The sequence below is a fragment of the Thalassophryne amazonica genome, chromosome 1 (genome assembly GCF_902500255.1).
Source record: "Thalassophryne amazonica chromosome 1, fThaAma1.1, whole genome shotgun sequence".
NCBI classification, from domain to species: domain Eukaryota; kingdom Metazoa; phylum Chordata; class Actinopteri; order Batrachoidiformes; family Batrachoididae; genus Thalassophryne; species Thalassophryne amazonica.
This window is the reverse complement of record NC_047103.1, coordinates 174,610,000-174,637,935: the sequence shown is the minus strand read 5'-3', so window position 1 is coordinate 174,637,935 and position 27,936 is coordinate 174,610,000. Positions and strand designations below refer to the sequence as shown.

The 27,936-nt window shown below is 46.4% G+C and overlaps 1 protein-coding gene across 1 annotated transcript in view; it reads left to right on the top strand.

The window, feature by feature from the left end:
* rgn (regucalcin) overlaps window positions 1-27,936 on the top strand; it is a 101,485-nt gene that overhangs the window by 72,986 nt on the left and 563 nt on the right. The gene's annotated exons all lie outside the window — the stretch shown is intronic.

The window sequence follows — 27,936 nt, the reverse complement described above, 5'->3', positions numbered from 1 at the left end:
GCGTACCACCTGGTTCGGATCCGGAAGGGAGACGAATGGAAGACGGCATTTAACACCCCGTTAGGTCATTTTGAGTACCTGGTCATGCCATTCGGCCTCACTAATGCCCCCGCGACGTTCCAAGCATTGGTTAACGACGTCTTGCGGGACTTCCTGCACCGGTTTGTCTTCGTATATCTGGATGATATACTCATCTTTTCTCCGGACCCTGAGACTCATGTCCAGCATGTACGTCAGGTCCTGCAGCGGTTACTAGAAAACCGGTTGTTTGTGAAGGGCGAGAAGTGTGAGTTCCACCGCACTTCTTTGTCCTTCCTGGGGTTCATCATTTCCTCCAACTCCGTCGCCTCGGATCCGGCCAAGGTTGCGGCGGTGAGAGATTGGCCCCAACCAACAAGCCGTAGGAAGCTGCAACAGTTCCTCGGCTTTGCAAATTTCTACCGGAGGTTCATTAAAGGTTACAGTCAAGTTGTTAGCCCCCTGACTGCCCTGACCTCCACTAAAGTCCCCTTCACCTGGTCGGATCGGTGCGAAGCCACGTTTAGTGAGTTGAAACTCAGGTTTTCGTCTGCACCAGTTCTGGTGCAGCCTGATCCTACCCGCCAGTTCATAGTGGAGGTGGACGCCTCTGACTCAGGGATAGGAGCCGTTCTGTCCCAGAGCGGGGAGTCCAACAAGGTTCTCCATCCATGTGCCTACTTTTCCCGCAGGTTGACCCCAGCTGAACGTAACTATGACGTGGGCAATCGGGAACTCCTTGCGGTGAAGGAGGCTCTTGAAGAGTGGAGACACCTGTTGGAGGGAGCTACGGTGCCTTTCACGGTTTTCACGGACCATCGGAACCTGGAGTACATCCGGACCGCCAAGCGGCTGAACCCCAGGCAAGCCCGCTGGTCCCTGTTCTTCGGACGTTTTGACTTCCGGATTACCTACCGTCCCGGGACTAGGAACCAACGATCCGATGCACTGTCCCGGGTGCACGAAGAGGAAGCCAAGGCCGAGTTGTCAGACCCCATCGAGACCATCGTTCCCGAGTCCACTGTCGTGGCCACCCTCACATGGGACGTGGAGAAGATCGTCCGGGAGGCCCTGACCAGGAACCCGGACCCGGGGAACGGTCCCAAGAACAGACTTTACGTCCCACCAGAGGCCAGGGCTGCCGTCTTGGACTTCTGCCACGGATCCAAGCTCTCCTGTCATCCCGGAGTGCGAAGGACCATGGCAGTAGTCCAGCAGCGCTTCTGGTGGGCGTCACTGGAAGCCGATGTCCGGGACTATGTCCAGGCCTGCACCACCTGTGCTAGGGGCAAGGCGGATCATCACAAGATCAGGGGCCTCCTCCAGCCCCTGCCTGTGCCTCATCGTCCCTGGTCTCACATCGGCCTGGACTTCGTCACGGGCCTCCCGCCGTCCCAGGGTAACACAGTCATCCTCACGATAGTGGACCGGTTCTCCAAGGCGGCCCACTTCGTGGCCCTCCCGAAGCTCCCGACGGCCCAGGAGACAGCAGACCTCCTGGTCCACCACGTCGTGCGTCTGCATGGGATACCATCGGACATCGTTTCGGATCGTGGTCACCAGTTCTCCTCGCAGGTCTGGAGGAGTTTTTGTAAGGAACTGGGGACCACCGTGAGTCTCTCATCCGGGTATCACCCATAGACGAACGGCCAGGCAGAGCGGGCGAACCAGGAGTTGGAACAGGCTCTCCGCTGCGTAACCTCCGCGCATCCGGCGGCTTGGAGTGACCATCTGGCCTGGATCGAGTACGCCCACAACAGCCAGGTCTCATCTGCTACCGGCCTCTCCCCTTTCGAGGCGTGTTTGGGGTATCAGCCCCCATTGTTTCCACTTGTGGAGGGAGAGGTCGGGGTCCCCTCGGTCCAGGCCCACCTGCGGAGGTGCCGCCGGGTGTGGCGGACCGCCCGTTCTGCCCTGTTGCAGGCCCGGACGAGGGCTAAGGCCCATGCAGATCGCCGGCGTTCCCCGGCCCCTGCATACCAGCCTGGGCAGGAGGTGTGGTTATCAACCAAGGACATCCCACTGCAAGTCGAATCGCAAAAACTCAAAGACCGGTTCATCGGACCATTCCCGATACTCAAGATCCTCAGTCCGGCCGCAGTGAAGCTGAAACTCCCAGCTTCACTGCGGATTCACCCAGTGTTTCATGTCTCAAGGTTAAAGCCATACCACGCCTCACCACTCTGCACTCCTGGACCCGTACCGCCTCCTGCCCGTATCATCGACGGGGAGCCGGCATGGACTGTTCGTCGGCTCCTGGACGTCCATCGGAAGGGCCGGGGTTTTCAATATCTGGTGGACTGGGAGGGGTACGGACCCGAAGAACGCTCCTGGGTGAAGAGGAGCTTCATCCTGGACCCGGCCCTCCTGGCCGATTTCTACTGGCGACACCCGGACAAGCCTGGTCGGGCGCCAGGAGGCGCCCGTTGAGGGGGGGGTCCTGTTGTGTGGGCCGCTGAAGAGGAGGTACTGCTGGCCCACCACCACCAGTCGGCGCCCTGCTTGGAGTGCGGGCTTCAAGCATGAGAGGGCGCCGAGACAGAGAGTGACAGCTGTCACTCATTTACACCAGCTGTTACCAGTCACCTGCAGCTCTACAAAAGCCGGATCATTACTCCACCTCCTCGCCGAGAAATCACCTACCGTTGAAGGTAAACCTCTCTGCAGTTTTGGTGCCGATCGTACAGTGAGTTTTTGATTGCCTTGCAGGCATTCCTGGACCTTTCCTCAGCTGGAGGCTGGGATTGCAGATCCAACAGGAGACGACGTACTTCTCTCCTCACCCATAAGTAGTATCAGGACCTGCACGTAGTTGTTTGGAGGTGGAGGTTTTCCCTCCTTGAAGACCTGTAGAAAAAGGATTACTGGGTGTGTGGATACACACTCATCATAACTGTTTTTGTCATCTTCTGCCAGCAGTACCAGGGTCTGCAACAGAAGACGGTGACCACCTGGGGACTCAGGACTTGGCGGCTCCGGTGTTCTTCAGGCCGTTGGTGGTGGAAGTTGTGTGGGTCCCGGCTCTCCGATCGCCAGAGGTCTCCTATCTTCGAGCCTGCCCGCACGTCACCTTGTGTACAATTGGCATTATCGGTGTCTGTATTCAGTTGTGTGTTTCACAACATTAAATTGTTACTCTTTGTCTTATCCATTGTCCGTTCATTTGCGCCCCCTGTTGCGGGTCCGTGTTACGACCCTTTCCCAACACATCTTTACCAATGCCAGAGACGCGGAGGACTTCATCAAGGAGATCCATGCGCATAATCAACAGGACGATGGTACAGGTGACGATACAGAAACAACTACTTAGATTCCATTATGGAATACTGATTTTATAATACAAAATATGTTGAAAAAGTATATCTTGCATCGTTTTATTTTTTCACTGTATGTTAATGAGTGATAGCCATATATATCTTACTGCAAATTAAACATTGAACTATTTTCTTAACACTATTATTATTGTTTTGGATTGTTGGATTCTATGTGAGGGCTTAATTTGTAGCAGAGTAGCTAGGACTATTTTAATTTTAATTAGATTTTTTTTTTTTTATATATCAGCAAGGTTATACTGATCCTCACTCTGTGTGGAACAGTTTTTTATTTTTGCCTTTCAGAGGTCTAGTTCTTGGAGGGGGGACAACCCCTAGGGATAATAAGGGGGTGTATATGTTAGTTAAGGGGAACAAAGTTTGTTCTACCTTTTTGTTTATTTTATTTCTTTTTTGTTACCTGGTTGGAAATTAGATACACAGTGGGGAAATACATAAATATGTTACTATGTCGGTTGAACTAAAAGTTAAAATTACATCCTGGAACTGCAGAGGGCTACAAAAACTAAAAAAGATTAAACAGGTTATGAATAGGATTAAAATATTACAATCAAATATTGTATTTCTTCAGGAGACTCATTTATTACAGGAAGACGAACTCAGAGTGAGGAGGAGGTGGAAGGGTAAAATATGGACAGCTCCTTTTACTTCTCAAGCAAGAGGTGTTATGATTTTGGTTCATGATTCAATCCCATTACAAGTTAATAAAGTTATTAAAGATAAGGGAGGACAGTATCTAATTATTCAAGGAAGTATTCTTAGGGAACAAATTATTTTGTTAAATGTTTATGGCCCAAATACAGACAAACCTAGTTTCTTTCAAAATGTGTTTCTTATGGTAGCTTCCATAGCTGGCTCCTGTATTATGGCAGGTGACTTTAATTGCACTTTAATCCCTCAGATGGATAAAAGTTTGGGAACAGATCAATCACACCCTAAAAGTAGATGTGTGATTCAACATTTTATGAAAGAAATGAATCTAATTGACGTGTGGAGAGAAAGTAATCCCAATGATAAAGTATATTCATGCTATTCTAGTACACACCAATCATATTCACGTATAGATTTCTTTTTAGTTTCAATACTACTAAGGCACAAAATTCAAATTGCTACTTATGATCCAATACTGCTGTCGGACCATGCACCCGTTTCTATTTGCTACGATTTAAAATTAATAAGCGAAATACCCAAATGGAGATTTAAAATAAAATGGTTAGCGGATGATGGCTTTGTCACCCTCCTAGATGAACAAATTAAATACTATTTTGAAACAAATACGATAGAAACCTCAAGTAGTACCCGATGGGAGGCATTTAAAGCTTTTATCAGGGGTCAAATAATTGGTATGACTAGCTTTAAAGCAAAGGAAACATATAGGAAAGTAAAATCTTTAGAAAAAAGAATAAAATTCTTAGAAGATAAGTATTATCAATCAGGCTTACAGGCTGACTCATCAAGAACTGATTTTGTTAAGAACAAAATATAATGAAATGTCTGCATCAAAAGCAGTGTCTAGTCTGTTACGATTACAACAAACATTCTATGATCAAGGCGAAAAAGCCGGTAAAGTGTTGGCATGGCGTATTAAAAAACTACAGAATGAGAGACTTATTACCCATTTATTAAAAGAGGACAGTGAAATAATAGAACCAATCAAAATAAATGAGACCTTCAGGAATTTCTATGGAAAACCTTACAGCTCTGCAATGGAGGGGAATGTATCGGAAATGGAAAACTTTTTGGACAATATTCACATTCCCAAAATATCAGAAATAATTAAAGGGGAACTAGAGAAGGATATAACTTTAAGGGAAGTATCGATGGCTATTGATAGTATTAAAGGAGGGAAAACACCTGGACCTGATGGGTTACCAATTGAAATTTATAAAGTATTCAAACAAAGATTAATGTTGCCACTACTAGAGATGTTTAAAGAATCTTTCGATAGGGGACTCCTGACGACCTCCTTGACAGGAGCATTAATTACCGTATTACCTAAACCAGGCAAATCAAATGATAGATATGAAAATTTTAGGCCAATTAGCCTTTTGAATGTGGACTTGAAAATTCTGAGTAAAATACTTGCCAGGAGGCTTGAGAAGGTCATCCCGAATATTATTCACATAGATCAGAATGGTTTTGTACAAGGAAGGCAAGGCTTTCATAATGTCAGAAAACTCCTTAATATACTGCATGAAGAGAGGGGAAACCCAGATACTGCAATACTGTCTCTAGATGCGGAGAAAGCCTTTGACAGAGTGGAATGGCCATATTTATTTGAAACTCTTTCATGTTTTGGTTTAGGAGAAAACTTTAAAAGATGGGTAAAATTGCTTTACACTCAACCATTTGCTGAAATCATAACTAATTATAATACTTCTGGAACAATAATAATACAAAGAGGATGTCGGCAGGGGGATCCATTATCCCCATTACTCTTCATTATGGCCATTGAACCTCTGGCAATCGCTATCAGAACAAATAAGACACTAAAGGGTATATCAATTGGACAACAGGACCACCGGCTGGCATTATTTGCAGATGATGTAATAGTTTTTCTTAAAAACATAGAGAAATCTATCCTTATATTATTAGAACTTATTAACACATTTGGAAGAATATCAGGATACAAACTGAATAAATCTAAATCCTCAATAATGTTTTTGAATGAATCTGAAACTAAAAACCCCCCTAAAGTAGCCAACCAGTTTAAAATTAATAGCTTTACTTATCTGGGCATTCAAATTGTCCCACAACTTAAACATATTGTTGGGGAAAGTGAGGAACACGGACCCACAACAGGGGGCGCAAATGAACGGACAATGAAGAAAGTCAAATAACAAAGCTTTACTGTTGTGAACACGCACAACAAACACAACAGATCACAATTGTGGAAATAAACCAATTCCAATGGTGTCGTGTGGGCAGGCTCGACGATAGGAGACGTCTGTCCGAGTCGAACCGGAACCACCCGATTTCCTCTGCCACCGAACCCCGGGAATACTGGAGCCGCCAAGTCCCGAACTCCCAGGTGGCCACTTCCTCCACTCGTCGGATCCGGTACTGCTGGCGAGGAACAGAGACAGTCAGATGTGGGTGCGGCTGCACCCAGCAACACGTAGGGTGGAAAAACCACCTCCACCTCTCGTCAGAAAAACACTGGTTAGTGCAGGAATGTATGTACTTATCAATAAGGTCCAATACAGTCTCCTGCTGTTCCACTCGCTATCTGCGCAAAAGTAACAAGGTATTATGTCAAGAAGACAACACAATTGGCTGAGTATATTACCTCCTTGGTAGAGCGATATCTCGGCAATGAGGTGGAGATGCCGTCCAGCTAATATACCCCTCCGCTGATGGATGTCAGCTGTCTCAGTTGATAGGTGACGGCTGTCACCTTGGCTGCTCCTATGAGGCGGCAGCGCCCTCTGGTGCCTGGAGCCCGCACTCCAGGCAGGGCGCCCTCTGGTGGTGGTGGGCCAGCAGTACCTCCTCTTCAGCGGCCCACACAACAGGACCCCCCCCTCAACGGGCGCCTCCTGGCGCCCGACCGGGCTTGTCCGGGTGGCGGCGGTAGAAGTCGGCCAGGAGGGCCGGGTCCAGGATGAAGCTCCTCTTCACCCAGGAGCGTTCTTCGGGGCCGTACCCCTCCCAGTCCACCAGGTATTGAAAGCCCCGGCCCATCCGTCGGACATCTAGAAGCCGGCGCACAGTCCAAGCCGGCTCGCCGTCGATGATCCGGGCAGGAGGTGGCGCCGGACCGGGAGTGCAGAGGGGCGAGGTGTGATGTGGTTTGAGTCTTGACACATGGAACACGGGATGGATCCGCAGTGAGGCCGGAAGCTGAAGCCTCACTGCGGCGGGATTGATGATTTTGAGGATTTTGTATGGTCCTATGTATCGTTCTTTCAATTTCGGGGAGGCCACTTGCAGTGGAATGTCCTTGGTGGACAACCACACTTCCTGCCCGGGGCGATACGTAGGGGCCGGGGTCCGCCGCCAGTCTGCATGGGTCTTCGCCCTCGTCCGGGCCCTCAACAAAGCAGAACGGGCGGCACGCCACACCCGACGGCACTTCCGCAGGTGGGCCTGGACCGAGGGCACACCGACCTCTCCCTCTCCCTCACCGGAAACAATGGGGGCTGATACCCCAAACACACCTCAAAAGGGGAGAGGCCGGTGGCTGATGACACTTGACTGTTGTGGGCGTACTCGATCCAGGCCAGATGAGTACTCCAGGCCGCCGGGTGCGCGGCTGTCACACAACGTAGTGTTTGCTCCATCTCTTGATTGGCCCGTTCTGCTTGCCCGTTGGTTTGGGGGTGATACCCGGACGAGAGACTGACCGTGGCCCCCAGTTCCCGGCAAAAGCTCCTCCAGACATGCGAGGAGAACTGGGGACCGCGATCGGAGACGATGTCTGATGGTATCCCATGCAGCCGGATGACGTGGTGGACCAGGAGGTCCGCTGTCTCCTGGGCCGTTGGGAGCTTCGGGAGGGCCACGAAGTGGGCTGCCTTGGAGAATCGGTCCACTATCGTGAGGATGACGGTGTTTCCCTGGGACGGCGGGAGGCCCGGGACAAAATCCAGGCCGATGTGAGACCAGGGGCGATGAGGTACGGGCAGCGGCTGTAGCAATCCCGAGGACTTGCGGTGGTCGGCTTTGCCCCTGGCGCAGGTGGTACAGGCCTGGATATAATCCCGGACGTCGGTCTCCAGGGATGCCCACCAGAAGCGCTGCCGGACGACTGCCACGGTTCTTCGCACCCCAGGATGACAGGAGAGCTTAGAACCGTGACAGAAGTCCAGGACCGCAGCCCTTGCTTCTGGTGGGACGTAGAGCCTGTTCTTTGGCCCGGTTCCGGGGTCCGGGTTTCGTGCCAGGGCCTCCCGGACGGTCTTCTCCACGTCCCAGGTGAGGGTGGCCACGATAGTGGACTCCGGGATGATGGGATCCGGGGGATCCGACGACTCCGTTCTGACTTCGTCTTCGTGTACCCGGGACAAAGCATCCGATCTTTGATTTTTGGTCCCGGGACGGTAGGTGATCCGGAAGTCAAAACGCCCGAAGAACAGCGACCAGCGGGCTTGCCTGGGATTCAGCCGCTTGGCGGTCCTGATATACTCCAGGTTCCGGTGGTCAGTGAAAACCGTGAATGGCACGGACGTTCCCTCCAACAGATGTCTCCACTCCTCAAGAGCCTCTTTCACCGCAAGGAGTTCTCGATTGCCGACATCATAGTTCCGTTCGGCCGGGGTCAACCTGCGGGAAAATAGGCACACGGGTGAAGGACCTTATCGGTCTTCCCGCTCTGGGACAGCACGGCTCCTATCCCTGAGTCCGAGGCGTCCACTTCAACCACTAACTGGCGACTAGGATCGGGCTGCACCAGAACGGGTGCAGACGAGAAGCGCCGTTTCAACTCCTTGAACGCGGCATCCCAACGATCCGACCAGGTGAAGGGGACTTTTGGTGAGGTCAGGGCTGTCAGGGGGCTAACTACCTGACTGTAGCCCTTAATGAACCTCCTGTAGAAATTAGCAAAGCCGAGGAACTGTTGCAGCTTCCTACGGCTTGTGGGTTGGGGCCAGTCTCTCACCGCCGCAACTTTGGCCGGATCAGGAGCGACGGAGTTGGGGGAGATGATGAACCCCAGGAAGGACAAAGAGGTGCGGTGAAACTCACACTTCTCGCCCTTAACAAACAGCCGGTTCTCCAATAACCGCTGCAGGACCTGACGTACATGTCGAACATGGGTCTCAGGATCCGGAGAAAAGATGAGTATGTCGTCATGATATACGAAGACGAATCGGTGCAGGAAGTCCCGCAAGACATCGTTAACCAATGCTTGGAACGTCGCGGGAGCGTTTGTAAGACCGAACGGCATGACCAGGTACTCAAAATGACCTAACGGGGTGTTAAATGCCGTCTTCCACTCGTCTCCCTTCCGGATCCGAACCAGATGATACGCATTCCTAAGATCAAGCTTGGTGAATATCTTAGCTCCATGCAGGGGCGTGAACACCAAATCTAACAAGGGTAAGGGGTATCGGTTACGAACCGTGATTTCTTTCAGCCCCCTGTAATCGATGCATGGACGTAATCCGCCATCCTTTTTCCCCACAAAAAAGAAACCTGCACCCATCGGGGAGGTGGAATTCCGGATCAACCCAGCAGCCAAAGAGTCCCGGATGTAGGTCTCCATTGATTCGCGTACAGGTCGTGAGAGGTTGTACAGCCTACTGGACGGGAACTCAACACCTGGAACCAAATCAATGGCACAATCATACGGGCGGTACGGGGGAAGGGTGAGCACCAGATCCTTGCTGAACACCTCCGCCAGGTCATGGTACTGCACCGGAACCGTCCCTAGATTGGGCGGGGCTCTGACCTCCTCCCTGGCCTGGGAACCGGGAGGAACCGAGGAACCTAAACATACCCGATGGCAGGTCTCGCTCCACTGAACCACTACCCCGGACGGCCAATCGATCCGGGGATTGTGTTTCAACATCCAAGGGAACCCTAAAATCACACGGGACGTGGCCGGAGTCACAAAAAACTCGATCTCCTCCCGGTGATTCCCCGACACCACCAGAGTTACTGGTGGTGTCTTGTGAGTGATTGGAGGGAGTAGGGAGCCATCTAGCGCCCGTACCTGCACAGGCGAGGTAAGCGCCACCAGAGGGAACCCTATCTCCCTGGCCCATTTGCTGTCTAGCAAATTCCCTTCTGAGCCCGTGTCCACCAGTGCTGGGGCCTTCAGGGTTAAATCCTCATACAGGATGGTAACTGGGAGTCGTGTGGCGATGTGGGTGTGTCCCACGTGAATGTCTCGGCCCACCCCTAGCCCAGTTTCTAGGGGCGGGCGTTGGTGTTTAACCGCTCGGGGCAGTCTCTTAATTGATGCTCAATCGAGCCACAAACAAAACACGCCCCGTGGGCCAGCCTCCTTTGTGTAACCGGTGCCCTAAATGTTGCCCTACTCATGTCCATAGCTTCGTCAGCAGGGGGGGCTGTAACCGCACGGAGCGCAGGGGCCGTGGAGCGTGGGGAGGGCGGAACGCGGTCGGAACCGGAAGGGAGAGGGACGACGCGTGCCCGGCCACGCCCTTCATCTCGTTCCCGACGGCGCTCTTCTAACCGATTGTCTAATCGTATGACAAGATCGATGAACCCATCTAAATCCCGCGGTTCGTCCTTAGCCACCAGGTGCTCCTTGAGGACCAACGACAGTCCGTTTACAAAGGTGGCGCGGAGGGCAGTGCTATTCCAGCCGGACCTCGCAGCCGCGATGCGGAAGTCGACTGCATAGGCAGCTGCGCTCCGGCGCCCCTGTCTCATTGACAGCAGCACAGCTGAAGCGGTCTCTCCTCTATTAGGGTGATCGAACACTGTTCTGAACTCCCTCACAAACCCATCATATGTCAGAAGGAGCCGTGAATTTTGCTCCCAGAGCGCTGTAGCCCAAGCGCGTGCCTCACCACGAAGCAGATTTATCACATAAGCTACTTTGCTAGCGTCAGTCGCGTACATGATGGGACGCTGTGCGAAGACGAGCGAACACTGCATAAGGAAATCCGCGCACGTCTCCACACAGCCTCCGTACGGCTCTGGGGGGCTTATGTATGCTTCAGGGGAAGGTGGGAGGGGTCGTTGAACGACCAGTGGAACGTCACTGTTACGCACAGGGTCGACGGGAGGGAGAGCCGCAGCAGCGCCCGGAGGGCGCGCTTCCACCTGTGCGGCGAGAGCCTCCACCCTGCGGTTCAGGAGGACCTTCTGCTCGGTCATCAAATCCAACCGAGTCGTGAAAGCGGTGAGGATCCGCTGCAACTCACCGATCACCCCTCCCGCGGACGCCTGTGCGCCCTGTTCTTCCATTGGCCGTTCAACAGCCGGTTGACACCCCTCGGGATCCATGACGCTGCCGAGATATCCTGTTGGGGAAAGTGAGGAACACGGACCCACAACAGGGGGCGCAAATGAACGGACAATGAAGAAAGTCAAATAACAAAGCTTTACTGTTGTGAACACGCACAACAAACACAACAGATCACAATTGTGGAAATAAACCAATTCCAATGGTGTCGTGTGGGCAGGCTCGACGATAGGAGACGTCTGTCCGAGTCGAACCGGAACCACCCGATTTCCTCTGCCACCGAACCCCGGGAATACTGGAGCTGCCAAGTCCCGAACTCCCAGGTGGCCACTGCCTCCGCTCGTCGGATCCGGTACTGCTGGCGGGGAACAGAGACAGTCAGATGTGGGTGCGGCTGCACCCAGCAACACGTAGGGTGGAAAAACCACCTCCACCTCTCGTCAGAAAAACACTGGTTAGTGCAGGAATGTATGTACTTATCAATAAGGTCCAATACAGTCTCCTGCTGTTCCACTCGCTATCTGCGCAAAAGTAACAAGGTATTATGTCAAGAAGACAACACAATTGGCTGAGTATATTACCTCCTTGGTAGAGCGATATCTCGGCAATGAGGTGGAGATGCCGTCCAGCTAATATACCCCTCCGCTGATGGATGTCAGCTGTCTCAGTTGATAGGTGACGGCTGTCACCTTGGCTGCTCCTATGAGGCGGCAGCGCCCTCTGGTGCCTGGAGCCCGCACTCCAGGCAGGGCACCCTCTGGTGGTGGTGGGCCAGCAGTACCTCCTCTTCAGCGGCCCACACAACGCATATTGTAGCTAATAACTATGAACCATTATTGCAAGACATTTCAAAATTACTGGATAGGTGGAAACCTATACCAATGTCTTTAATAGGAAAATAAACATTCTTAAAATGAATATAATGCTGAAATTGCTGTACCTTTTTCAAAACCTTCCATTTCCTCCTCCAAATAACCTATTCACTCACTTAAGACAACTGTTTATTGGGTTCTTGTGGAATAATAGATGTTCCCGGACACGGCTGTCTTTGTTGTACCTGCTCTTTGACAGAGGGGGGCTGAACTGTCCTAACCCACTTTTGTACTATTGGGCAGCTCAGTTGAGAACATTGATGTTTTACTTTACAGAAGAGGAGACACCTTTATGGAAGAAAATGGAGGAACTGCACCTACATCTATGCTTTCCTACATATCTGTACTCAGCAAATGTTAAGACTCTGAAAAATAATACAAAGAATCCTATTGCAAAAAATATGATTGTGGTATGGCAAAAGGTTAAAAACTATTTGAGCGAAACGTCCTCTCTCTCTGTCTTCAGCCCAACATGGGGAAATTATTTTTTTCCTCCAGCAAGATCAGATGGGGGATTTAAGCTTTGGGCTATGAGACAACTGAGAAAAATTGGAGATCTTTATGATAAAAGGAAAACATTGATGACATTTGAAGAAATAGCTGGCAGGTTTAATATACCTCGTAATCATTTCTTTAAATACCTACAATTGAGAAGCTTTATTAGAAAACAGCTAAAACAATCACTGAATAGTCTGTGTTGGAGGAATTAATGTGTATGGATTGCCTGGCAAAGGGTTGTATTTCCAGAATATACAAATGTCTTATGGATGGGAGCAATGGGACATCTGGGGATCGGCTGGAGGCATGGAGACAGGACCTGAATGAAAATATATCAATTAATGATTGGAAGGAAGCTTGTAAAAAATCACAATTAAGAACTACTAACACTCGTTTGAAATTGCTGCAGTATAATTGGCTGATGCGTACTTATATTACTCCTGAAAAGCTCAATAGATTTAACAAAGACATACCTGATATTTGTCCTAAATGTGAAAGAGAAAAAGGTACATTTTTCCATTGTATCTGGCAATGTACAAAAATACAAAAATTCTGGCATGAGGTAAAGGAGGCCATTCAAAATATTTTACATATCCAGATACCTCTATCACCTCGGCTGTTCATTTTGGGATTTTACCCAGAGAAATTTAAAATTAAACAGAAACAAAAATTATTTGTAAATTTAGGTTTGCTTCTGGCAAAACAAGTGATTGCTCTTTACTGGAAAAATACTAGAAGACCTAGAATAAGTAGATGGTTATCGGAATTATCTGCGACTCTTCCTTTAGAAAAAATAACTTTTACAATTAAACACCAACTAAACAAATTCCATCAAATTTGGGATCCCTTTATTAATTACATGGCAAGGACAGATTTGGCAGAGACAAATGCCTGGGACAAATGATTAGCCCTCTGCAGTTCCCAAATGGTATGCATATAATATTGTAATTATTATTATTTTTCTTTTTCTTTCAATGTGTATATGGACTAAACTAAGACCGACTGTAAGCCTAAAATATCCACAAAACTGATCTGTGCTAAGAAGGATTTGTTTGTTGTTTGTACATGTTTGTTCAAGACATGTGATTTATTTTTGTTTATTATAAAATTCAATAAAAAGAATGTTGGGGAAAAAAAAATGCTAATTTCCATCTGTATTCCCAGTAACATAGAAACAGACTAAGAACACACAACATACCAGAACAAATCAGTCATGACAGAAAACAATTAAAACAGAATATACATACAAATATTTACAAATTCAGAGTAGCAGTAATTGATAGTTAATAAGCAGCCGACAGGTGGAGGAACCAAAAGAGTTTCATGATGGGTGATTGAGGTGCAAAAGTTCAGTATTAAAGTAAGGCAAGGCCATACAATAATTATGTAAAACCCCAACGGTCAAAACGACCCCCTGTGAGCAGGCACTTGGCTACAGTGGGAAGGAAAAACTCCCTTTTAACAGGAAGAAACCTCCAGCAGAACCAGGCTCAGGGAGGGGCGGTCTTCTGCTGGGACTGGTTGAGGCTGAGGGAGAGAACCAGGAAAAAGACATGCTGTGGAGGGGAGCAGAGATCGATCACTAATGATTAAATGCAGAGTGGTGCATACAGAGCAAAAAGAGAAAGAAACAGTGCATCATGGGAACCCCCCAGCAGTCTACGTCTATAGCAGCATAACTAAGGGATGGTTCAGGGTCACCTGATCCAGCCCTAACTATAAGCTTTAGCAAAAAGGAAAGTTTTAAGCTTAATCTTAAAAGTAGAGAGGGTGTCTGTCTCCCTGATCTGAATTGGGAGCTGGTTCCACAGGAGAGGAGCCTGAAAGCTGAAGGCTCTGCCTCCCATTCTACTCTTACAAACCCTAGGAACTACAAGTAAGCCTGCAGTCTGAGAGCGAAGCGTTCTATTGGGGTGATATGGTACTACGAGGTCCCTAAGATAAGATGGGACCTGATTATTCAAAACCTTATAAGTAAGAAGAAGAATTTTAAATTCTATTCTAGAATTAACAGGAAGCCAATGAAGAGAGGCCAATATGGGTGAAATATGCTCTCTCCTTCTAGTCCCCGTTAGTACTCTAGCTGCAGCATTTTGAATTAACTGAAGGCTTTTTAGGGAACTTTTAGGACAACCTGATAATAATGAATTACAATAGTCCAGCCTAGAGGAAATAAATGCATGAATTAGTTTTTCAGCATCACTCTGAGACAAGACCTTTCTAATTTTAGAGATATTGCGTAAATGCAAAAAAGCAGTCCTACATATTTGTTTAATATGCGCTTTGAATGACATATCCTGATCAAAAATGACTCCAAGATTTCTCACAGTATTACTAGAGGTCAGGGTAATGCCATCCAGAGTAAGGATCTGGTTAGACACCATGTTTCTAAGATTTGTGGGGCCAAGTACAATAACTTCAGTTTTATCTGAGTTTAAAAGCAGGAAATTAGAGGTCATCCATGTCTTTATGTCTGTAAGACAATCCTGCAGTTTAGCTAATTGGTGTGTGTCCTCTGGCTTCATGGATAGATAAAGCTGGGTATCATCTGCGTAACAATGAAAATTTAAGCAATACCGTCTAATAATACTGCCTAAGGGAAGCATGTATAAAGTGAATAAAATTGGTCCTAGCACAGAACCTTGTGGAACTCCATAATTAACTTTAGTCTGTGAAGAAGATTCCCCATTTACATGAACAAATTGTAATCTATTAGACAAATATGATTCAAACCACCGCAGCGCAGTGCCTTTAATAGCTATGGCATGCTCTAATCTCTGTAATAAAATGTTATGGTCAGCAGTATCAAAAGCAGCACTGAGGTCTAACAGAACAAGCACAGAGATGAGTCCACTGTCCGAGGCCATAAGATCATTTGTAACCTTCACTAATGCTGTTTCTGTACTATGATGAATTCTAAAACCTGACTGAAACTCTTCAAATAGACCATTCCTCTGCAGATGATCAGTTAGCTGTTTTACAACTACCCTTTCAAGAATTTTTGAGAGAAAAGGAAGGTTGGAGATTGGCCTGTAATTAGCTAAGATAGCTGGGTCAAGTGATGGCTTTTTAAGTAATGGTTCCCAAGAACCATTACTTAAAAAGCCACCATACGGTTTTGTAGTACAATCAGTCGCAGGGCCCTAATTTCTTCGGCGGTTGCGTTGGCCATCTCGAGTGTGGAGTTCATGAATTGCAGAAACTTCCAGCGGGTGAACTCAACTTCTAGAGCTACGAGGTTGACCCCAACATGCAGAAGCATGCCGAATAGTGACCTCCATCCCTGATTGAATATTCTTTTATCACTAGGAATATGGCTGGTATCAGACAGTTCTCATTTAACGCGAACATTATGTGGTTCACGGAACTTGACGGTGGCTTTGGACCATTGGTCTTTAGGAATATGTACTACTGGTTCGTGTAAATTAATCATTCCACATCTTCCACCCCAATTGAGAGGAAGGTGAGCGTAAACGTTGGTCCTGCATAGCCAATAGTAATCAGTGAGGACTCTAGTGCCCTTCTGGGTTGGCGCTATGGCTGCACAGTAACAGCGCTTAACGTAAGGGGCCTGGGTGGTGTTACACCATTAACGGTCTGCGTCCCTGATGAGGTGAGCCTTGTTCCATTGGGTCTTATCCTGTTTACAGGTTTTATTTCTGTTGCATTCATTTTTTGCTGTTCGGTTTACATAATCGCAGAAGGTGTAGGTTAAATTGCAGGAGTGAGGTGGAAGCCACCCAAGCAGGTTTGAGCCATTCCCAATTATGCAATAATCAAAGCTATGATAAGGCGTTAAATCAGTTATCAGTAGGGGGTCCTGCACCTGGAGCCATGATAACATAGGAGGTAAACCGGAACCGGTACAGTTCTTTCCCTCCAAGGGAGACGCAGTGGTTTTGTTCAGAGGTACAGAATAATTTCCTGGGTAGGTTGACAGGCCTATCAAACAATCAGTATTAACTCGAGACGTTGGAGTAGCATGTAGTCCATTATGTGTGGTGGAAACAGGCATATGTGTACAGACATAGCAGTTGGTACAGTTCACTAGATGTGAAATGTAATTCTAGCGCCACCACATGTTGGTATGGTAAGGGTGTTGTGGTTTGTCAGGGTGATCGATGTATCGTTTTTCTCTTCGGGTGAGAGGTTGAACAGGGGTTGATTCATCGAGAGCAGTTTTAGACGGGGGAGGTCGTTCCCACGTCTGCCACAGTAGGTATCCCAGTAGACAAAAACATGCTAAGATCACAACACACCAAACTGTCCGCCAGACTCGCCCACAGCCACGGCGCCTGGCACATGGGTTGGGCGTATTCTGCGGATCAGCCATTGGTGCTAGGCCACAACACCACCTATAAACCACTCTAAGTGAGTAAGAATCTCCCTGCTTCACTGACGTTGAGACGAGACACCACTATACAGTGAATCCCCTTTGTAGTCAGACTTCCCCTTTACTTGTTTGTGGTTATAGGCACACACTGCAGCTTACAGTGACTTAGATGTATCCATGACAGTCTTTCAGTGATCTTCACGGCTGTTGGTGTGGTCAGCAACACTTGGAACGAGCCCTCCCACCGTGGGCTGGACCAGTTTTTCCTTTTTATGACCTTGATAAACACGTAGTCTCCTGGCTTCACCATTTTGGTATCCTGTGGAGACAAGAGAATCAGTCGGCAGTAACTGTGCTTTTAACACATCCTTTTCCTGAAGTATCTTTTTCATAAAATCTGCTAAAGTCAATTCATCATCTGCCTTTTGTAAATCTGATCCAAAGAGTGGGAGGCGATAAGGTCTACCATGCAAAATCTCAAAAGGTGACGGTCCTTGTGGCGTGGGTGTGATGTGCATATATAATTTTACCAGGTCCAGACATTCAGGCCAGCGTCGTCTTGTTTTGGCCATGGTTTTCCTGAGCCTGGACTTGATAGTCCCATTAGTTCGTTCCACAAGTCTTGCACTTTGTGGGTGATATGCACAATGATGTTTTAACTGAATGCCCAATGTTTGTGTCAGGTGTTGTATCATGGTGTTGACAAAGTGTGCTCCATTGTCGCTGTAAATTTTTTTCAGGTATTCCATATGCAGGAATAATCACTTTACACAGTGCCTTTGCAACTGTCAGGGCATCTGCATATTTTGCAGGAACAATTTCAACTCATTTGGAGAATGCATCAATCAAAACCAGGCAGTATTTGTATGGACCACTCTGATTCAACTCAATGAAGTCCATGTGTACTACCTGGAATGGGTATTGAGGCGTAGGAAAACAGCCCCGTTTTGGTCTCAGGTTGCCTTGTGGGTTGTTTTTTCTGCAGATCAAACATTTCTTGCAGTACATTTTTGCATAAACATTGAATCCAAAAGTTGAAAAAATGCTATTTACTTGTGATACCATCCCTCCTGTTGACACCTGGCTCTGCCCATGTGTAACCATAGCAGTGGTATCAAACAAGGATTTTGGCAGGATAGGTTTGTCCTGGTAAATGTACAAATCATCACGAAGGAGAGCACCTTTTGTCAACCGTGAATGTTTTTCATTGTGTGAGGCATCATGTTGGCGCGATTTGAGTACATCAAGGTCAATGAATGGTGTGCGTGTTAGGGTACTAGAGTAGATGTTAGAAATCACCACTGTGATGGCCAGTAGCAGCTTCTTTTGCAACAAAGTCAGCTAAGCGGTTGCCATTGGAGACATAATCAGTACCCTTGGTGTGTGCTGCACATTTGCAAAGTGCAAGAGCAGAAGGTAGAGTGATAGCATGCAGTTTTGATTGTTTGACCTTATTCCATGTTTTGGCCAAATGTTGCAAGTGAAAGAGTAGCTTGTTCACATGCTATCTGTGTTTTCCCTGCGACCAGAATGTCATCAACGTAAACAAGGATCTGTGAGTCAGGCAGTGGATCAAAGGATGACAAACAACGAGTGATAGCCTGAGTGAAAATAGTGGGGCTGTCAGCGTATCCCTGTGGAAGGCGTGTGTAGGTGTACTTTTTTCCCTGGAGGTGAATGCAAACCAAAATTGACTGTCTTTGTGTATTGGAACAGAGAAGAAAGCATTATTTATGTCAATCACAGAAAAGAATGTGTTATTAGGGCGGAGAGAATTTAGCAGTGTGTGGGGGTCCGGCACTAGAGGGGCTCGGTTTTCCACAGCTGCATTCACTGCCCTTAGATCCTGCACCATTCGCCAATTTTTCCCATCAGCCTTTTTGACTGGGGAAAATAGGAGTGTTGCATGGAGAGTCGGGACACTCCACAATTACTCCAGCTTGCAACAATTCTTCAATAACAGGCTTAATTGCTGCTTCTGCTTCTGGTTTCAGTGGATACTGTTTAATACAGGGTCTCCACTGAGATTTTGGTGTGATTTGAACAGGATCTATACAATCAAGTAGCCCCACATCTGTGGGTGAGTGTACCCAAAGTTGTGGTGATACTTTGGAGAGCAATGCTTTTTCCTCAGATTCTGAGAGGAAAAGAAGAGAAGGATTTAGTCAAGTCTTTTCAGAACCAGTTTCATGCACAACTGGATGAACTGTGTTGTGTGGGCCGCTGAAGAGGAGGTACTGCTGGCCCACCACCACCAGAGGGCGCCCCGCCTGGAGTGCGGGCTCCAGGCACCAGAGGGCGCTGCCGCCTCACAGAAGCAGCCCAGGTGACAGCCGTCACCCATCACCTGAAACAGCTGACATCCATCAGCTGAGGGGTATATCAGCTGGACGGCATCTCCATCTCATTGCCGAGATATCGTTCTACCAGGAAGGAAACGCACTCAGCCAGACATCTCATTTCTGAAGAATAACCTTTTTGCTTGTGCTTAAGACAGCTGAAGACTGAACTAAATTCATATCGGATAAGTACCCTACACTGCAGTATTGTTTGTGACTAGAGGTGGAGGTGGTGTTTCCACCCTACGTGTTGCTGGGTGCAGCCGCACCCACATCTGACTGTTTCTGTTCCTCGCCAGCAGTACCGGATCCGACGAGCGGAGGCAGTGGCCACCTGGGAGTTCGGGACTTGGCGGCTCCAGTATTCCCGGGGTTCGGTGGCAGAGGAAATCGGGTGGTTCCGGTTCGACTCGGACGGACGTCTCCTATCGTCGAGCCTGCCCACACGACACCAGTGGAATTGGTTTATTTTTACAATTGTGATCTGTTGTGTTTGTTGTGCGAATTCACAACAGTAAAACCTTGTTATTTGACTTCTTCATTGTCCGTTCATTTGCGCCCCCTGTTGTGGGTCCGTGTTCCTCACTTTCCCCAACAGAACTGATACTGCAGTGTTTAACAGCTGTCTGTAAAAGCCTGTAGATGGACTGAAATCCCATTGTGGACATGCAGTTTCCCAATCTGTGGCCAATTGCAGATTCAGGACAATCAGTCCCAAGTCCTGCCATTCAGCCCCAGGTGGTTTGCACAATGAGATGTGTGGGGGATAATGACTCCTAAACATTTTAAAGGCAGTTGGTGAAAAAATAATATAGCACCTTCAACTGCACCACAGACTAAAACAGTTAAATGTGGTCTATTAAACATTAGGTCTCTCTCTTCTAAGTCCCTGTTGGTAAATGATATAATAATTGATCAACATATTGATTTATTCTGCCTTACAGGAACATGGTTACAGCAGGATGAATATGTTAGTTTAAATGAGTCAACACCCCCGAGTCACACTAACTGTCAGAATGCTCGTAGCACGGGCCGGGGCGGAGGATTAGCAGCAATCTTCCATTCCAGCTTATTAATTAATCAAAAACCCAGACAGAGCTTTAATTCATTTGAAAGCTTGACTCTTAGTCTTGTCCATCCAAATTGGAAGTCCCAAAAACCAGTTTTATTTGTTATTATCTATCGTCCACCTGGTCGTTACTGTGAGTTTCTCTGTGAATTTTCAGACCTTTTGTCTGACTTAGTGCTTAGCTCAGATAAGATAATTATAGTGGGCGATTTTAACATCCACACAGATGCTGAGAATGACAGCCTCAACACTGCATTTAATCTATTATTAGACTCTATTGGCTTTGCTCAAAAAGTAAATGAGTCCACCCACCACTTTAATCATATCTTAGATCTTGTTCTGACTTATGGTATGGAAATAGAAGACTTAACAGTATTCCCTGAAAACTCCCTTCTGTCTGATCATTTCTTAATAACATTTACATTTACTCTGATGGACTACCCAGCAGTGGGGAATAAGTTTCATTACACTAGAAGTCTTTCAGAAAGTGCTGTAACTAGGTTTAAAGGATATGATTCCTTCTTTATGTTCTCTAATGCCATATACCAACACAGTGCAGAGTAGCTACCTAAACTCTGTAAGTGAGATAGAGTATCTCGTCAATAGTTTTACATCCTCATTGAAGACAACTTTGGATGCTGTAGCTCCTCTAAAAAAGGAGAGCTTTAAATCAGAAGTGCCTGACTCCGTGGTATAACTCACAAACTCGTAGCTTAAAGCAGATAACCCGTAAGTTGGAGAGGAAATGGCGTCTCACTAATTTAGAAGATCTTCACTTAGCCTGGAAAAAGAGTCTGTTGCTCTATAAAAAAGCCCTCCGTAAAGCTAGGACATCTTTCTACTCATCACTAATTGAAGAAAATAAGAACAACCCCAGGTTTCTTTTCAGCACTGTAGCCAGGCTGACAAAGAGTCAGAGCTCTATTGAGCTGAGTATTCCATTAACTTTAACTAGTAATGACTTCATGACTTTCTTTGCTAACAAAATTTTAACTATTAGAGAAAAAATTACTCAGAACCATCCCAAAGACGTATCGTTATCTTTGGCTGCTTTCAGTGATGCCTGTTTTTGGTTAGACTCTTTCTCTCCGATTGTTCTGTCTGAGTTATTTTCATTAGTTACTTCATCCAAACCATCAACATGTTTATTAGACCTACTTTTAAGATTAGGCTTAAAACTTTCCTTTTTGCTAAAGCTTATAGTTAGGGCTGGATCAGGTGACCCTGAACCATCCCTTAGTTATGCTGCTATAGACGTAGACTGCTGGGGGGTTCCCATGATGCACTGTTTCTTTCTCTTTTTGCTCTGTATGCACCACTCTGCATTTAATCATTAGTGATCGATCTCTGCTCCCCTCCACAGCATGTCTTTTTCCTGGTTCTCTCCCTCAGCCCCAACCAGTCCCAGCAGAAGACTGCCCCTCCCTGAGCCTGGTTCTGCTGGAGGTTTCTTCCTGTTAAAAGGGAGTTTTTCCTTCCCACTGTAGCCAAGTGCTTGCTCACAGGGGGTCGTCTTGACCGTTGGGGTTTTACATCATTATTGTATGGCCTTGCCTTACAATATAAAGCGCCTTGGGGCAACTGTTTGTTGTGATTTGGCGCTATATAAAAAAAAATTGATTGATTGATTGATTAGACCCCATTCTTACCAGGCTGCTCAAGGAAGCCCTACCATTATTTAATGCTTCGATCTTAAATATGATCAATCTATCTTTGTTAGTTGGCTATGTACCACAGGCTTTTAAGGTGGCAGTAATTAAACCATTACTTAAAAAGCCATCACTTGACCCAGCTATCTTAGCTAATTATAGGCCAATCTCCAACCTTCCTTTTCTCTCAAAAATTCTTGAAAGGGTAGTTGTAAAACAGCTAACTGATCATCTGCAGAGGAATGGTCTATTTGAAGAGTTTCAGTCAGGTTTTATAATTCATCATAGTACAGAAACAGCATTAGTGAAGGTTACAAATTATCTTCTTATGGCCTCGGACAGTGGACTCATCTCTGTGCTTGTTCTGTTAGACCTCAGTGCTGCTTTTGATACTGTTGACCATAAAATTTTATTACAGAGATTAGAGCATGCCATAGGTATTAAAGGCACTGCGCTGCGGTGGTTTGAATCATATTTGTCTAATAGATTACAATTTGTTCATGTAAATGGGGAATCTTCTTCACAGACTAAAGTTAATTATGGAGTTCCACAAGGTTCTGTGCTAGGACCAATTTTATTCACTTTATACATGCTTCCCTTAGGCAGTATTATTAGACGGTATTGCTTAAATTTTCATTGTTACGCAGATGATACCCAGCTTTATCTATCCATGAAGCCAGAGGACACACACCAATTAGCTAAACTGCAGGATTGTCTTACAGACATAAAGACATGGATGACCTCTAATTTCCTGCTTTTAAACTCAGATAAAACTGAAGTTATTGTACTTGGCCCCACAAATCTTAGAAACATGGTGTCTAACCAGATCCTTACTGTGGATGGCATTACCCTGACCTCTAGTAATACTGTGAGAAATCTTGGAGTCATTTTTGATCAGGATATGTCATTCAAAGCGCATATTAAACAAATATGTAGGACTGCTTTTTTGCATTTACGCAATATCTCTAAAATCAGAAAGGTCTTGTCTCAGAGTGATGCTGAAAAACTAATTCATGCATTTATTTCCTCTAGGCTGGACTATTGTAATTCATTATTATCAGGTTGTCCTAAAAGTTCCCTAAAAAGCCTTCAGTTAATTCAAAATGCTGCAGCTAGAGTACTGACGGGGACTAGAAGGAGAGAGCATATCTCACCCATATCGGCCTCTCTTCATTGGCTTCCTGTTAATTCTAGAATAGAATTTAAAATTCTTCTTCTTACTTATAAGGTTTTGAATAATCAGGTCCCATCTTATCTTAGGGACCTCGTAGTACCATATCACCCCAATAGAGCGCTTCGCTCTCAGACTGCAGGCTTACTTGTAGTTCCTAGGGTTTGTAAGAGTAGAATGGGAGGCAGAGCCTTCAGCTTTCAGGCTCCTCTCCTGTGGAACCAGCTCCCAATTCAGATCAGGGAGACAGACACCCTCTCTACTTTTAAGATTAGGCTTAAAACTTTCCTTTTTGCTAAAGCTTATAGTTAGGGCTGGATCAGGTGACCCTGAACCATCCCTTAGTTATGCTGCTATAGACGTAGACTGCTGGGGGGTTCCCATGATGCACTGAGTGTTTCTTTCTCTTTTTGCTCTGTATGCACCACTCTGCATTTAATCATTAGTGATCGATCTCTGCTCCCCTCCACAGCATGTCTTTTTCCTGGTTCTCTCCCTCAGCCCCAACCAGTCCCAGCAGAAGACTGCCCCTCCCTGAGCCTGGTTCTGCTGGAGGTTTCTTCCTGTTAAAAGGGAGTTTTTCCTTCCCACTGTAGCCAAGTGCTTGCTCACAGGGGGTCGTTTTGACCGTTGGGGTTTTACATAATTATTGTATGGCCTTGCCTTACAATATAAAGTGCCTTGGGGCAACTGTTTGTTGTGATTTGGCGCTATATAAAAAAATTGATTGATATCTGGGATTGTGATGTGCAAATCAGGTGCTAGCATGGAATCGTGGTGTTTCTTCTGTCACATGGGCCTCTGCCTTGTCAGTTAACCATTCCTGTGGTTCTGGATCAGCGAGATCCAGAGAATATCGCAAAGTAACAGGTGAGGTTGCTAGAACATGAGGAGGGTCACATGGACCACCTTCATGCCATCTGTCGTGGGTAGGACTTCAGTTTTCAAACTTTGCATCAAATCTCTTCTTAACAAATTGGTTTGAACAGCTCCTGATGTGTTATTGGGTCCACGATGTGCACTGGCTTTAGAATTTTTTCTTCATTCACTAACCCATCGGCAGATTTTACCCAAATGGTTTTATCTGAATATGTGCCTTTGTGTGAATATGTGCCTTTTACAACTGTGCGGCATGCACCTGTGTCACAAAGGAATCCATGTATTTGCCATTTAAAGTCAAAGTAATCATTGGTTTAAATCTCAGACCCAGGAGAGAGAAGGCACCACATATATTTACACAGTTAGTAGGATCATGCTGTGATTGTTTGTCATTTTGGTGATCCACTGAAGCCTCTACAGGACCTTCTAGTCATTGTGGATATGGAGGTGCTGAAGGACGGACTGGGCCACGTTTGTTTGCACGTAGTGGTTTGGGACAATCCCGTGCCCAGTGTCCTGGTTCTCCACAATTGTAACATACATCATTTGGTTTGTATGTCCTTGAAGTTTCTGGGGGTGGTGCTGATCTGCCCTGGCCTCGCATTTGGTGGCCACCGTGACCGCGAAAACGGCCACATCCACGTCCGGTGCCAAAACCACCTTGGAAGTAGATTTCACTGTTACTGTCTGATTTGAGGGACATATCGTCCTTGCTGTAGAATACAGTAACTGTGGGAGTGTCTTTTTGTTTTTTGCTTTGAGTCCATTTCCACACAATGTTTAGTAATGTAGGAGCTGATGGCGGGACTAAAATTTCATATCAGAACTTGCTTCAATTGATTCTGATATGGCCCGTCCGCATCATCTGAGTGTGGAATGCCGCTGTGGACTCTGAACACTTTTTCTAATTGAACTAGAAAATCATCTACGTCCTCATCGGATTTCTGTTTTGCTGCAGTTATTTTTTCATAATTTGCTTTTGGCTTCAATTTTGTCTTCATGTTGGTCATGACTGCATCAAATTGAGCCTTTAGTGGCTCAGCCATGTTGTCAGTATATTGACATACAGTGCCCTGAGCATCACGGCCTGTGTATGTACCTCGGACATGCACCCAATTCCGTCCAAGAGCACATTGAAGGGCTTCCCCAATTTCTTGTCCATTTAATTGGTCGCTTCGAACCAGATCGTTGAATTGAGCGATCCATTCATCCACATCGACGCTTGGGTCAATGAGGGATCTGGTAGCCTTATGGGCTTCGTCTTTTGTCCAAGGATGAAAGACATATGTGAATGGATTTCCTGCTGAACCATGGGGATTTGGTACTTGGACCATGGGGTACATGTCTTTTGGTGATGGATACAAATTTTAATTTGGGTCCGGTGGTGATATGTATTTTGTATAACCTGGTCGGCCTTGTTCTGGGACCCTACCATGCCCATGAGACATATTTTCACTTTCTAGTTTTGTCTCTTTTTTCGCCTGGAGTCGCGTGTGTTTTGAAGGGCATGGTAGTTTCTGGATCGTATTTTATCATAAATTTGACATCACCTTCAAGTGAATTGTTTTTTGCGCAGCAACAGCAACACGATTGTGTATTCCCCATTTTGGTCGTCTGTGGGGGGTGATTCTTAGGGAATCCGATTTATTTTTACCTTTTTACTGTTTGGTTATCAGTCTGACTGAAAGGTGTCAACCACTTCAACCTCCCGAAGGAGGTGGGTGACCTTGCCTAGTGCCTCTTTTCAGTCACGTCGTTCAGCACAAACAGGTGTGGTGTGTATGGATCGGTTCACAATTTACTTCACAGACAGCACCTTCGTTTTTGTCCCCTGGACTGGAGGATGTTAGGGCGCCCGTGCATTAATTGCAAATCGTCCCTTTCATACAAATCACATTCACACAAATCACATTAATTCATTTAGACAGCTGTATTTTGTCACATCCTGTTGTAAAATCCTGCATAAATTTGATCACTATTATTTTTCACACTGTTAGACGTCTTCTGATTTTACTTTGATGTTACTCTGATAGTACTTTGGTCGTATAGTGGACTTTTTGTTCTGACATGACCCCATCACGTCTTTAACAGTCACCTCATAAGTGTTTTCTAATGTGACCCTGTCAAATTTGTTCTGACATGACCCCGTCACGCCTTTAACAGTCACCCCGTAACTGTTCTCTAATTTGACCCCGTCAAATTTGACCTTAGTCCTGACCCTGTCAGACCATAAAAGAGTTTACTTACTCCTCTGTCCGGTTCGTTGATTTTTTTTTTCCTGTTTGGATGTCGTCAGTCCAGCGTTGTGCTAGGAGTTTGACTTCTAAATCACCGGCCTGGCGGAGAATTCACTCCGGGACTTTCTTTTCGGCCTCCCTGTGGAGCCGGCCGTCAACGGGCTTCGGTGTGTCTCCCTCCTTTCCGCAGTGACTGAGTATATTGACATCCAGGTCACGGCACCAGGAAATATGTCAGGTTTCACCTCGCCTAGACATACAAGAAAGAACTCAGACAGAGAGTTGAGATGTCTTTAGTGAGCTTTGTAAAGGGGAGACGCAGCAGAGGCTGGCAGCTTGTGCAGTTCTCCAACTGTGACATCCTCCGCGAGGCTCTTATTGCGTGTAAAAAACAAAGATAAGGGTGGCTACATGAGTCCACGGTTACAACATGTGCTATTAGTCATGTGCAGATACGTTTGCAATCAACTGAATCATTCCAATCTTAGGTACAGAGTGAGCGATTTTGCTGAAGCTTGCTGAATGGTCAAACTGTAAACAGGCTGACTTGGCTCCTGCAGCTGTGCTGTCTATCTGGGAATATCTGAGAGAAACAGTTTGCAGAATTTAAAAGAGCAGATGTAGTAATAATAAGAAAATAAATGAATCATGTTTGTACAGTACATTTTATCTAACAGTAATCTCCAGCTTTTGATCACAGGCGAAAAAATTATATCTCTCAAATGTTATGTTGTTAGTTGGCACAAAGTATGCTTTGAGTTTTTGGATCACCGTGTCCAGTTTGAGATCTTTTGTCCAGTGCATCTTCCCCAATCACATGAAGAAAGATTTGTGCCTACATTTTCTCATCTCTTCTTGCTTTTCCACCTGCAGCCGAATATATTTCAAATCTCTGCTTGAAATGTTTCCACTTATCAGCAAGATTTCCACTGAACTGCATGGGTGACGGTGGACTTGATGATGTCGGCTCTGGCATGTCCCTGCTCTTACTGCCGTTGTCGCTATAGTTGTTAACTTCCGCCGTCAGGATGTATTAGCCCACTCATAGCCTTTAGTAGCTTGCCTTTTTGTTCAGCTCCAACTTGCTGTCCCCCTGGTTCCCACAAATCAGTAATACAGAGTGTCGTGGATCACCCAAGTACACCCTTATGCTAAATATGAACAGAATTGGTCAACTGGTTCTTGAGCTATCACACCAACAATCAAAAATGGGCGGATGGGCGGACATGCTGATCGCTGTATCCCCCGTATTCTGTTCAAAAAGGAACAGAATTGTGAAAAATGAAAAAAACATCAAAACTAATGGAAAAATATAAAACACTAAGAATTCTTTACCCAGTGATGGAAATTTCTGGAAGTCTGGGTTTTTACTTCTGTGGTGAACGTTTCCGGGTTATTTTTGTTTTCCTGGCTCTCGTCGGATTTAGTCTGTGGTCTGATTTCATGATGTTCATATTTGTAAAATCGTTTGGAAATGTCTCTGCGATGTCACAGTGGATATTAAGTCTTCACGTCCTGATCCCAGACTGAAGGATAAATGTAACGGGTCAACCACAGCAGCCAATGAGAGACGCTGTTACAGATTTTAAAATGAGCTCCGTGTCAGGTTGAAACTACAAAGACATGGATGAAATGTTCTGCTGCAGGGAGATGATTT